This window comes from Peromyscus leucopus, chromosome 16_21 (assembly GCF_004664715.2).
Source record: "Peromyscus leucopus breed LL Stock chromosome 16_21, UCI_PerLeu_2.1, whole genome shotgun sequence".
Taxonomy (NCBI): domain Eukaryota; kingdom Metazoa; phylum Chordata; class Mammalia; order Rodentia; family Cricetidae; genus Peromyscus; species Peromyscus leucopus.
The window spans coordinates 3046436-3060222 of NC_051084.1; positions in this window are offsets into that span (position 1 = coordinate 3046436).

Here is a 13787-nt window from a genome sequence, read left to right on the forward strand (position 1 = left end):
GCTTGGATATGCCTCAGCTGAGTGTACCTTTTCTAGGAGGAGGGGATGGGGGGTGGGTTGGTGGGAAAAGCTGTGGGGGGAGTGGAAGGAGGGATGAGATGGGGATCTGTGGTTGGTATTTAAAATGCCTAAAAAAATTTCTTAATAAAGAAAAAATATATATATAAACTATGAAAAAAGTATATAACTTTCCTTTTATAATATGCCCTGATTTATAGAGGTACCCCATCCTAATTGACTCACATCCAAAGCCAAGGTTTTACAGAAGCCAGAAGAGGAAAGCAGACGAATAAGGATATAAGATAGCTTCATTCTGTAAACACGTCTTCCCAGGCACAAACATGTCTTCAAAAGATGCTTTGATTTATGTGTCCAGTTTCATGGCAACAGGAGATGTAAAAGATTTGTCACCTTAGATTTTGAGGATCTAGTTATTTACACTCTAGAAGTATGTCTCCACCTCCAAGGGATGATAGAGGAATGTATGTGAGTTATCACATTAATGGGAGGGCTACAAAAATCAATGGCAGGATCAGGGATGGGAGCCATTTAATCTCATTTTTGCAGCTGAAGATGCCAGCACATCCATCTTTCTCAAGAGTATGCACACAGCTCTATTAGGCACTGGGTATGCTATAATTCTACTGTAATTGCAGTAGCATTATAAATTATCATCCTAATATCATGGACTGCGTGCCTGGGAGCTCCAGTTCATGGCTCTCTGTTTTCGCCATGTGCAACCATTTATTTTTGGAGATGATACAAGAAGCTATGAGCATAAATATGCCCATGTCTTTCTGTCACATGATTGGTCTGCTGTCTGCCTATGTGATCAGCATTTTAAGAGCCTGGAATGAAATGAGTGAAGGGAGCTTTGTGTTCTACACTTAGCATTACTACTGACCAGCCACACAACCTTGTGAAGGTCACATGTCCTCCATCAATTTCATGCTATGTAAAATTAGAACATTAAATTGACTCACAAACATGTAGATATTAGCTGCTTTTGTTTTCTTCTCATTTTGGGGTGGCCATTTTGCATATTACGTACATGACTGTTTTTGTTTGTTTGTTTGTTTGTTTTAACATTTGCCCAGGTACATATAAAGCATCACATTATAATCATACATGCTGCTGTGTCAAGAGGAAAGTTTTCCTCAGTTTTTACGCTTGCGTGATAATTCAAGATTGAAACCACAATTTTATTTTCTATTAGCAGTTTTAGTTGGTATTATACAACTTCTGATTTAGCTCCTTATCTCTCTTAAGAGATATGGCAGTAGAACCCAGCTTGTACATAGCTGATGCCAAGACAATCCTGCTGAAATGATCTCCTGCCTGTGCCTTCTCCTCATTCTTATTCTTCACTGATGTCCTAACTTTTGACATTATGCTATGCTGATGTCATGTACAAATATGTTGGGTCTCATTCACAGCTATCCTAGGACATATGCAGTTTGACAGCCTCAGGTTAGACATGCCCGCTTAGGGATTGAAACATTTAACTACATCACCACAATAAAAGATTAAGTTCTGAGCCATTAATTGTTAACCTTGAGCCTGCAGGCATTCTTAGGATCAAACTTCTATTGCTTTTGAAAAACATGGTGTTGAAGGCAACATTGCCTAATGCATCTGTCTATCAAGCACAGAACTACTCCTTTATTTCTAGGAAGTTCTGGAAAATTTAAAGTTAGATTGACCTGAGGGAAGTAGGTCACTGGGGCAGGTTCTTGGAGGTAACTTGTCCTTGATCCCCTTTTTTTACTCTCTTTGCTCTCTGTCCAACGTGCTATAAGCTTCTCTGAAATGCTTTTCCCCCTGCCAGGGACCAGCCTCTTAGAAACCATGAGCCCAAATACATCTTTCTTTCTCTCAAGTTAATGCTTGCCAAATCCTGGATATCCACACCGTATCCTCTCTTCTGAATCTCTAGCCTTCTTTTTTGGTTTTAAAGCCCATAGTTAGATAGCAAATCAGGGAGTTAAAAGGACCTTCTTAGTCTTTTTTTAAAACTGGAAATTGAACCCAGGCCTCACTCATGGTAGTGAGCATTATACCACTAAGTCATATCCAGCCTTTTCCTATTTTTTCTAAAGTATTTTTGAAACCTTGTCTCATTGGCTGTGATGAATAGTACTGTATCCACTCTTGATAATTACTCACTGCCCAAGGACACCCCCTTTCTATCTTAAGCTTTCTTTATTTGACAGCACATGGATTGGAAGGAATAGAGGGTGATGACTTGATAGAGCTAATCCTCCTAATTTCAGTTCTGAGTAAACTTTTGGAAAGATGGAAAAATTCTTATCAATCAGTGATTACCTTAATGAAAAAAGGGTTTGGCTCTCTGGGCCCTCGCCTTAAAAAGTAACTATCTTATCAAGTGCTAAAGTAAAACTTGTGAGATAAAAAAGAAATCAGTTCATATCTCTGGTTGGCCTAAAAGTCTTCATTTTCTTCACATCTCATTCAGAGGAAAAGATAAAGTTCTTAAAATGATTTGCAAAATCGTATTAATATTACTCCCCCATTTCTTCTTCTCCCGAATAGTTCTTAATTCCTTGGTAGCTTGGGACTCCATGTACTTTGTCCAAACATTTGGCCATAAAGCTTTCAGTACTTAGTGTTCCTCCTTCCTGGAAGATTTGCATGTCTCCATCAAATCTTCTAGGTCTTTCCCCTCATGTCACACCTCCCTCAAGGCTGTATCCCAGACAACAAGTCCTTTGTTTCTTGATAACCTTTATGTTCCTTACTATGCTTTGTACTTCTCTAGATGATTCCCTATTCTTTTCTTTACATTTATTCTTTCTCTTTTCTCATATACCCTGATTATAGTTTACCCTCCCTCGACTCCTCACAGTTCCTCCCCACTGCCCCTCCAACTCAAATCCACTCCTTTTATGTCTCTCATTGGAAAAGTACAGGCTTCTAAGAGATAACAACCAAATATGACAAAATAAAATATAATAAGATGAAGCAAAAACTGTCATATCGAAGTTGGACATGGCAGCCCAACAGGAGGAAAAGAGTCCCAAGAACAGGCACAAGAATCAGAGACCAACTTGTTTTCACAGTTGGGAGTCCTAGAAAAATACTAAACTAAAAGTATATATATATATATGAAATGGAATAGATACATGTAGGCCCTGTGCTTGTTGCTTCAGTCTCTATGAGATCATATGCACCTTGCTTATATGATTCAGTGATCCTTGTTCTTCTTGTGTCTTCCATGCCCTATGGTTTTGTTTTTTTTTTTCCTTTTCCAAGACAGGGTTCTTCTGTGTAGCTTTGGTGCCTGTCCTGGATCTCGCTCTGTAGACCAGGCTGGCCTCAAACTCACAGAGATCCTTTTGGCTCTGCCTCCTGAGTGCTGGGATTAAAGGCTTGCACCACCACCACCAGGCCTGCCCTGTGTCTCTTACATTCACTCCTTCTCCCTCTTCTTCCACAGGATTCTTTGGACTCTGAGGGGAGTGATTTGATGGAGACCTCCAATTTAGGTTCTCTCTCCTCATAATGTCTGGCTGTTGGTCTCTGCATCTGTTCTCCTCTGTTGCCAGAAGAAGCCTCTCTGATGATGCCTGGATAAGGTTCTGATCTATAACTATAGCAGAATGTCATTAGGAATAATTCTCTATCTATCTATCTATCTATCTATCTATCTATCTATCTATCTATCTATCTATCTTAAGATCAGTAGTGTTTGGTTTTACCCTAGGTCTCTGGGCTATCTAGTCTCCGGTTCTTAGTTACCCAATTCAATTGAATGCAACATAGTCCTGCTACTGGAAGCCTCACCTGGCTATAAGGACAGCCAGTGGAGACTCCCTATCTCTCATTCCTAGGAGTCCTCATTAGGATCACCTTCATAGATTCCAGGAAGTTTCCACTGCACCAGGTTTTCATACTATCACCCAAATGCCTCCCCAGTGCCAGACATCTCTCTCTCTCTGCACTCTTTCCCTCCATTCCCTTCGGCCTGATACCCCACTCTGATCTCCACTTTCTCTCAGTCCAACCATAAAATCTATTCTATTTACTCCTCCCAGGGAGATTCCTGCATCCCCCTAGACCCATCCTCTTTATGTAACCTCTCTGGGTCTATAGATTGTTACTTGCTTATCATTTACTTAATGGCTAATATCCCTTTATAAGTGAATACATACCGTATTCTGTCTTTCTGGACCTGAGTTATCTCACTCGAGATGATTTTTTTCTCTAGTTCCATCCATTTGCCAGGAATTTTCATGATATATTTTTTTAAAGAGCTGCATAATACTCCACTGTGTATATGTACAACAATTTCTTTATCCATTCTTTTGGTGAGAGAGATCCAGGTTGTTTCTTGTCTCTGGCTATTATAAATAAAGCCTCAATGAACACGGTTGAGGAAGTGTCCTGGTGGTAAGACGGAACACCCTTTGGGTACATGCCCAAGAATGGTGTAGATGGGTTTTTAGATAGATTGATTTCCAACTTTCTGAGGAACAGTCATACTGAATTTCTTAGTGGCTGTACAAATATGCACTACCACCGACAGTGAAGGAGTGTTTCCATTTCTCCACATCCTTGCCAACATGAACTGTCCCTTTTGTTAGTTATCTGATCCATTCTGATAGGTATAAGATGGAATCTTGAAGTAGTTTTGATTTGCATTTCCCTGATGGCTAAGGATGTTGAATATTTCTTTTAAGTGTTTCTCAGACATTTGAGATTCCTTTACTGGGAATTATCTGTTTTGATATGTTCTCCATTTTTAAATTGGATGTTTTTATATCTAGCTTCTTGAGTTCTTTATGTACTTTGGATATTAGTTCTCTATTGGATGTAGAGTTAGTAAAAATCTTCTCCCATTCTGTAGGCTGCCACTTTATGTGACTGATGGTGTCCTTTGCCTTAAAGAAGCTTTTCAGCTTCATGAGGTCTCAACTATTAGTTGCTGATCTTAGTGCCTACACTATTGGTGTTCGATTTAGAAAGTCTTCTCCTGTGACAGTGTGTTCAAGGAAGTCCCCCACTTTCTTTTCTATCAGGTTCAGTGTATCTGTTTTTATGTTGAGGATTTTGATCCACTTGGCATTGAGTTTTATGCAGGGTGATAAATATGGATCTATTTGTACTTTTTTCTACATGCAGCCAGCCAATTTGACCAACACCATTTATTGAAGATACTTTTTTTTTCTTAATTCCTGTTATTTTTGTTGTTGTTGGTAGTATGTTGTGTGTGTTTTCCTTCTTTTTCTTTAGTCGATGTGATATTTTTTATTTCCCGTTTTTTTCAGGGGCGTAGTTAACCTCCTGAGGCTGGAGTTTTCTTTCTAGCACCTTCTATAGGGTTAAATTTGTACATAGGTGCTTTTCTTCTTCCAGCTGTGTCTTTGTCCAGCTGTGTTACCTCACCATTAATCTCTTCTTATAGGTTATTTGTGTTTTATCTGGCTGTGATACTTCTATTTGTAGTTTTTGTTAACAATTAAAGGAAAAGAGGCCATGAATTGGAGAGACAGCAAGGGTATACATGGAAGGGATTGGAGGGATAAAAGGGAAGCTGGAAAATAGTGTAATTATGTTATAATTAAAAACATTATTAAAAACATCCAAGGGTTTAGAGAAATGGCTCAGTTCTTTAGATCACTGGATGCTCTTCTGAAGGTCCTGGGTTCAATTCCTAGTACCCACGTGGCATCTCACTGTCATCTATAACTCTAGCTCCATAGAATCTGAGTGGTCCACTGGCCTTTGCATGCACCAGGCACACCTGCAGTTCACAGACATATGCAGCAAACACTCATACACATAAAATAGTAAAATAAATGTAAAAACAACCAATTATTTTATTAATATATGCTGAGTACATTGTACACATTTTTCTGTTAGATCATTGTCTCATTTTGTTTCTTTTTTATTAGCATTTTAGTATAATAGTATTTTAAATTATTTTTATATCCATTTCATTACTACTCTCTTGACAAAATGGATTTTTATAAGTGGGGGAGATCATAAAAAACTTCATACCTACTGGTTCTCTCTGCATCTGGAGATTTTACAATGTCTGAAAATAAAGCACATCTGCTTCTATTGAACTAACTTGGTCCAAAGGGTGATGGATTCTATATTTTTTCTAAAGAAAGTCACAGGCAGAAAGTGCATGCTCTCTGAGTTCTGATGTGCTGGGCCTTCTCACTTCTTTTATTTAATTATTTAATTAAGATACTTTTAATTTATTTTACATATCAACCACAGATCCCTCTCTCATCCCTCTCTCTGCTCCCCCCCACAGTCTTCCCTTTGTCTTCTCACCAGCCCTTCCTCCAAGAAGTCCTTCCATGGGGTGTGAGCAAAGGCTTGTACAATCAGTTGAGGCAGGTCCAAGCCCCTCCATCCTTCTGCATCTTGTTGCTTCACATCACTTCCTATATTTGCCTTGTCTGAATCTTAATGTCATAGAAGCTTTTTAGATGTATTTTGGATATTATGGAGTACAACACTTTACAAGGTTTATCCAAATATAAGTTGAAACCTTCTCAAATTCTTAAAAAAAAATTTTGCTGCCTTTAAACCATTGTTTCTCCAAAGCTACGTGAAAAGTGTTGACTGTCCTGTTATGCTCAAGGAGAATTAGCTGTTCCTTGTCATTGACTATTTTAATTCTCATTAGAATTTTCTAGAGTGGGCTACCTTCCTCAGGTTTTGTGTATGTTCTGAGCTTTTTGAAGTAAGGGCATAGTTTTTCTTCCCCCTAGACTCCTATAAAAAGATAACCTAAGAATAGAAGTGTGAAGCATTCATTCTACTATTGAGAGAACTACCATGTCCTATGTCTATAAAAGCTTTTACTTTTTAAAAAAGGCAATGCTAGGGGGGTCAAGATCATGACTGGGAAACCCATAGAGACAGCTGACCTGAGCTCCTGGAAGCTCATAGACTCTAGACCAACATCTAGGGAGCCTGCATGGGACCAACCTAATATATGGGTGACAGGTGTGCAGCTTGGTCTGTTGGTGGGGCCCTGGCAGTGGGACCAGAACCTGTCCCTGGTGCATGAGCTGGCTTTCTGGAACCTATTCCCCATGCTGGGATGCCTCACTCAGCCTTGATGCAGAGGGGAGGAGCTTAGTCCTGCCTCAACTTGATAAGCCATGCTTTGTTGACTCCCATGGGTGGTCTTATCCTTTCTGAGGAATGGACGGAGGGAGGGTAGAAAGAAGGTTGGTGGAGGGAATAGGAGGAAAAGAGGGAATGGAAACTGTGATTGGTATGTATGTAAAATAAAAAAAAATAAGATTAAAAAAAGGGCAATGCTTGCTTGTAGTCATAGAACATTATTTTTTGAGCTGGAAGGACCATTGGTCCATAGGTACATCTTTCCTAACATATCACTTGACTGATAAAGAAACAATGTTAAGAATCTAAAAGTGCCTTTGTTCATGGTTTTGGTGCTAGAGTGTTGATCTTAAAAGAGACCATATGTGAAAGTGAGTCGGAGGGCAGAGGGCAGGTCAGATTCTGGGATCCCATCCAGATGATGTACAGCAGTGTGAAGGGTTCCTGTATTGTCTACAGTGCTCTGGTTCTTTTCCTTTCTTTTACCTTTGAAGTTGAAAGTAAGAGTGGGAATCTGGGGGTGGAAACATCTCCAGTAGGAGGAGTCCAGCACATTTTCCTAGCAATGCTTTCCTCACTGTGGACTCCAGTGTGTTGATCTCTTAGGTCTCTTTCACATGGGCCCACCTAGAAGATCATAGATTTATGTCAGAGCTTACAGGGTGGTAAAAACTCCTAGACTTTTGTCTTCTTCGTTCTTGCTCCAAGAACTAATCTCGGTCATATAACCAAAGGACTTATAGACAGAGTGAACATCAGGAAAAATCTTAAGTATAAAAAGTGACAGTTGATTCCTCAGTTTCCATTTTCTTTTGTATGTGCAAATTATAGAATGGGTGGCTGGACCACAACAGGAATAGGTATCCATGGATCCTATAGATACTGTCTATATCCATCTTCAAACTCTCCATGGACTTTGCACTATTCTGTTTCACCCTCACTAAATACAATTGAGAAGTTGGTATTGTATTGCTAGTGCATGCAAATACTGTTGAGCATGGCACTAGGAAAAATTATCCTAACTTTAATTGCAACCACGTAACTACTTAAGCAAAATCATATGCTTAATCACTTCCTAATATTTTTAGAGTGTTAGTTCAATCTGTGCAGCAGATGTTTTTTAAGATGTGTTGTTAGCTGGCCAGGCTGACTATGGGCATGCTTATATTATGATCACATTAGCAGTGTGAACAAATAGACCACAACGGGAGTGTGTGAAACAGCAGGGCAGGGCAGTTCATAATGGAGCCTCTCCTTGGTAAGGAACTTGGCACCTGCTGCTCTTTGAACATCACTGTGGTAGATTAATTTCTCCTCCCTGTCAGAATTTTTGAGATGGGAATTTCTGGCTTTACACAAACAAAACAAAACATGCTTTGTTGTAACCTCTTTTGCATTTTAATTATTTCTTCTATATTTTGAAATTATAATATAGTTATATCATTTATCTCTTCCCTTTTTTCCCACCAAACTCTCCCAAATATGTCTTCTTGTTGTCTTTCAAGTTCATGGCTTCTTTTTTAAAATTAATTTTTCCAAGCAAGGATAAATAACAATAAAAGATTTCAAGAGAATGGAGGGAAATATTATGAGTATTCAATAGTCATGTTTGAATAGACATTCAGATCAGGGAATATAGGAAGACTGTAGATAGCACTGGCAGAGAGGCAGGGGCCTGACTGTAAATATCTCATATACTTCCTAAGGCTCATAGATATTATTCTTTAGATGTATTATCTTGAGCATCGTTAATGATTTCAAGCATAGACATAACATGATTATGTTTATATCCTAGAAAACATAAATTGCATTTAAAGCAAGCAAACTTGGACTGAAGTCTAATTTTGATTTTGGTAGGTAATGATGATGTTGAAGATAGATTGCCGGGGATAGGTACAAGTCATTGCAGCAGGGAGCACTCTGAAATTTCAGTCCATGGAGCCTGAAGCAATCCCACTTGAATCTATTCTGGAGACTAAATTACCAATACAGGACACCAGTCAGCCCTAGATTTCCAGTGGAGTAAGGTATTCATTTTTTGGAAATTTCTTTCCTCTCTTGACATTTCCTAACCTATATAGCTTGAAACAGTCACAATGCTATTGTGATAATATGTGAGATAATTTGCTTGACACTAATACTGATCTTACACATCTCTGAGAAATGGCCCATGATATTTTAAAGCAAAAGATGAAAATATTTAATCCAGTGTTTATAAAGATTTTTGGTGAAAGGACTTCTTCCTTGTATTTATAAAGAGTTATGTGAAGTATTGTCCCAGAAGTACTCTGAAATCCTTGAAGGAAATGTCAGAGAAGCAAATTACACTTAATAGTATGCCCAATATCTTGAAAACACATATTTAATGAGTTTTTTTATTTCTATCAAAATGAGTGACCATTTAATGAGTTCTATTAGTTAAAAATAAATCTGCAAGTTAAGTTCAGAAGCAGTCAGATTTTAGATTATAAAATTGATATACCATGTAGGCATCTCATTTTCACAAAAATGAGTCATTTTTAACCTTTCAGTAAGTCAAGCTTTCTGGTTTTCAAGATAAAAATGAGGATTAGATTAATTTGCCAGACAGTTTAAAATAAATAAGTTGCTCTCTTCCCACTCGCTTCTCCCCTGCCTTCTGCTTTCCCCTGCTTTCTGCTCCCCGCCCCCCCTGCCTTCTGCTTCTCCCCCTTTTTCTGTTCCTACCTTACCCATCCCTACCTTCCCCTGCATTTTTCTTCATTATATTTAAGCATTAACCAAAAATCCAGGCCTGCACTTACGGGGAACAAGCTGGCTGCTCTCTCTTCCACACTTTACCCTGTAAAATCTGCACTTCATTGACAGGATGTTGATTTAGAATTACACAATAGACAGTAAAAGTCTTCATAGAGTCCCACTTATACGACCTCCAATAATGTTGAAAGATCAAATAAAAATCCTACCCCTGCTCCCAGCAATTCTCAAAGCCACCATAGACTATACGAGAAGTGGTTTAGATGAATGAACTTACAACTTCCACAAAATGTGAATTTCCATTTTTACACCAAGTCCACATCAGCAGTCGGCAGGCCTGCTCCAGAGGGATGCCTCCTGTAGGAAATAAGAGCTGCCTGAGACTGGGAAGGCTGCTTTTTACACTGTTACCTGCATGTGACCTTGCTTAATAGGTTGCATCCCCAACCTGGTTACAATTGCATTGAGACTCCAAATGCATTAACTCCAGGCATCCCCATGTTCACTCCTGCTTGCTGACTGCTCAGTGAGGATGTTAGCTCATTCCCTCCAAATGCCATTCATGTGAGGTAATTTTCAACAGGGTGTGTCACACGAGCTGAGGACCTGGACGCAGTTATAACTTCCAGGCACAATCTCTAAATTCTCCATTCTCTGTCTGGCTCCCTCAGGAGGCAAAGAAGCAAAGACTCCTGGATATCATTTACTGCTGCGTATTCAGTGCCTCCTCAGGTGTTTTGTCCCACATCACTGGTCTATATGGAAAACACATGTAAAGGCCTTGCTTTGTGAGTTTCTCCGATCTTCTCCCTCAATTGTGTTGATGGGGACAAGAATGGGCTGACTTCTGTGAGAAAATGGGAACCAAGGGTGTGGTATAAGAATTGGTGTGTGCAATCATACCACAGGACTGTCTTGCATCCCTTGGTTCTATAAATACAGGGCCAGTTCTATAAATACAGGTGCTGAGAGGGGCTGGTGAGGGCCGAGGTGCAGAGACTCTCACAGTCCTCTGTTTTTAAATCTAGAGATCCCTGGATGGTTGGTGGGTTCTGGAAGTTCAGGTGCTGCCGGTTTCTTGGTCATGGAACATCTATCCCTGGATCTGTTCCCTCCTTGGAAGCAAGAGGATTGCAAGCTGGCATTATGGCAAGAGCAACTGTGCACTATAGGTGGGGTGCTGGGGAGGTGGCTCAGTGGATAAAGCGCTTGCCAGGTGAGCCTGAGGACCAGAGTTCAAATCCCCAGTGTCCACATGAAGCTGAATGTGGTGGTACCCTTCTTTATTCTCAGTGCATTATGGTCAGATGGAGGCTGTCAGGCTAGATGCTGGCCTACACAGCAGTGAACAACCAAAGAGATGAGAAGAATTTGTATGCAAGGCCATCCTCTGATGTTCACACATGCATCCATGTGCCCAGCATAACACGCAAAACAAACTTGTTGTGGTTAGGTTTTATTTTTATTTATCTATTTATTATTATTATTATTATTATTATTATTATTATTATTCAACTTGACACATACTGTATTCAACTTGAAACAGGGAAACACAATTGGGGAATTGTATCCATCAGACTGGCCCGTGGTCGTGCTGTGAGAATGTCATGTGGGGCAATTTACTTGATTAATGGTTAACATGGGAGGGCCCAGCCAATTATGAGCAATGCCATCTCTGGGCAGATGGGCTGAGTTTTATAATAGAAACATGAGAAAGTAATGGAAAGGAAACCAGTGAGCAGCACTCCTCTGTGGTCTGTATTTCGGTGTATGCATCCAGATTCTTGCCTTGAGTTCGGGTCTTGTCTTCTCTCAGTGATGGGCTGTAACCTGTAAGCCAAACAAGCCTTTCCTCCCCAAGTTGATATGGCAGAGATTGGTACTAGAGATTGGTACCAGAAAGTGAGACTGCTGTAGTAATAAGCCCGACCATGGTTTTTTGGCAGGTTTGTGGAAAGACTCTGGAGTTTTAAGACAAAAAAGTGATTTGAGTGCTCGGAGCTTAGTGAGCTGTTGTGGCAACTCGGAAAGTAAAGCTGAGAGCAACGTAGAAAATCGAGGCCTGGTCTGTGAAGTTTCAGAGGGAAGCAAAGACGCCAGCAGGGCTGTTCATGTGTTATTTAGGTTAACACTCTGTAGAAGCGAAACATTTGACTTGCTGCTACCACTGATGCTGATTAGCTGGGCTGAAGAATCAGCTGGAATTAATGAGAAGAGTATCATTGCAATGAAATCTTCTGGCACAACGAACACAAATTTAGACCTGTTTTAGAAAAAGGAACCTCAAATGTTGAGCTATTTCTACCATATTGGCCTGTGGGCATGTCTGGGGGCCCTTTTCACTTGTTGATTCATAGAAGAGGGGCCAGTCCACTCTGGGCACTCTGTTTTCTGACCAGGTGGGTCTTAGCTCTATAAGAAAGCAACTGAGATGCTAAGGGTGCAGCTTCCCATACACTGAATCAGCAGAAGTCCTGGTCCGGAGGCTCCTGCAGTCTTTCTGCCTTTCTTCTGTGGTGTTCTGTAAGCCTTGTATGTGAGAGTTATATTGTAGATGTATCAACTGGGGCTTGGCACCCCACGATCCACACATTGATCAGTTTGTGGCTTTCTGTGATGGTCTATGCCTGCTACAAAAAGAAACTTCTTTGATGAGGGCTGAGAGCTACACTTACCTATGGATATAAGGCTAACCATTGAGAGTGCATTTAGAGATTATTATTGTTTTGAGTAACTGACAGTTTTAGGTTCTCTTCTAGGTACTGTGGCCTCATCAGCCACATTTAGTTGGCTAGGTTTATAGTGCCAGGCATAAATTCCCTCTGTGTTGACGTTAGTCCAATTAGATAGTAGTTGGTTATCCCAAAGATACAAATGCCACTGTGGTACCTTTGGGGATATATTGCCATGCTGGTCATTGCACTACTGGAAGAGGGAGCATCAGTCTTACCTGGGGATGAGCTCCATAGTGGATTATCCAATATTAAATGTTAAGCCATAATAGCACATATATGCTAGCAACACTAAATAGACTCAGCAAGCTTATGAAATTCTCAAAAATAAAGAAAAGTTATAATTTAAAAATAAAGAAACCCCTAGGGCATTGATACCTGTGGGTTCATCTGAGACAGATTTTCCAGGGGGTACTAACTGAGGAGGCAAAGGACCTGCTCTGAATGTGAGTAGCTCCATCACATGGGCTTGGAATTTGGAATAAATTAGGGAGGGAAAAGGAGAAAGCTGGTTGAATGTTGGAATTCCCCTTTCTCTGCTTCCTGAGCCACCATGCCTGGAGCAAGCAGCCTCAAACTCTTCCCACCCTGAAGTCAACTGCCACCGTATTTGTCCTGTGGTGATGGTCCGAGAGCCGAAGCAAATGTGTTCTCTCATAAGTTGACTGTATTAAGTATTGAGGCAGAATAACCGCAAAGGTAACTAATCCACTGTCCTCACAATAATACTGTAAGATTCTCCCTTCCCTAGCAGCTCCCAACTTCCGGAAGAGCACGTCCACTGTTTCTGTCAGAAAGTTGGCTGGCTTGAGCTTGGGAAGGTAAAGACAGCTGCTGCAAATTCTTGAACGCAACGACCATGCCAGGTCCAGAAGACCGCATTTCTCTATACTCCCTATCTTCCGGCCATCACACTCCTTTCCACTTCCTCTTCCACAACTTTTTCTGAGCTTCGTTCATCAGCCAAGTTGATGTTCAAAATCAGGCATCACAGGAAGCATTTGGCAATATATGTGCTGTTGCCAGAACAGTACAGGAGCTTAATAATTGCTTAATAAATGTGTGTTTATAAAGGAGAACTTACTTGCTTAGTTTTGAAGGATTAAAAGGTAATAAATATATATCTGCAGCTCAATCATATAGCTTATGGTTGAATTCTTGTCAAACACTGAAGAATCTGAGAGTTTCACTCATCAGTGTTAATTCTGG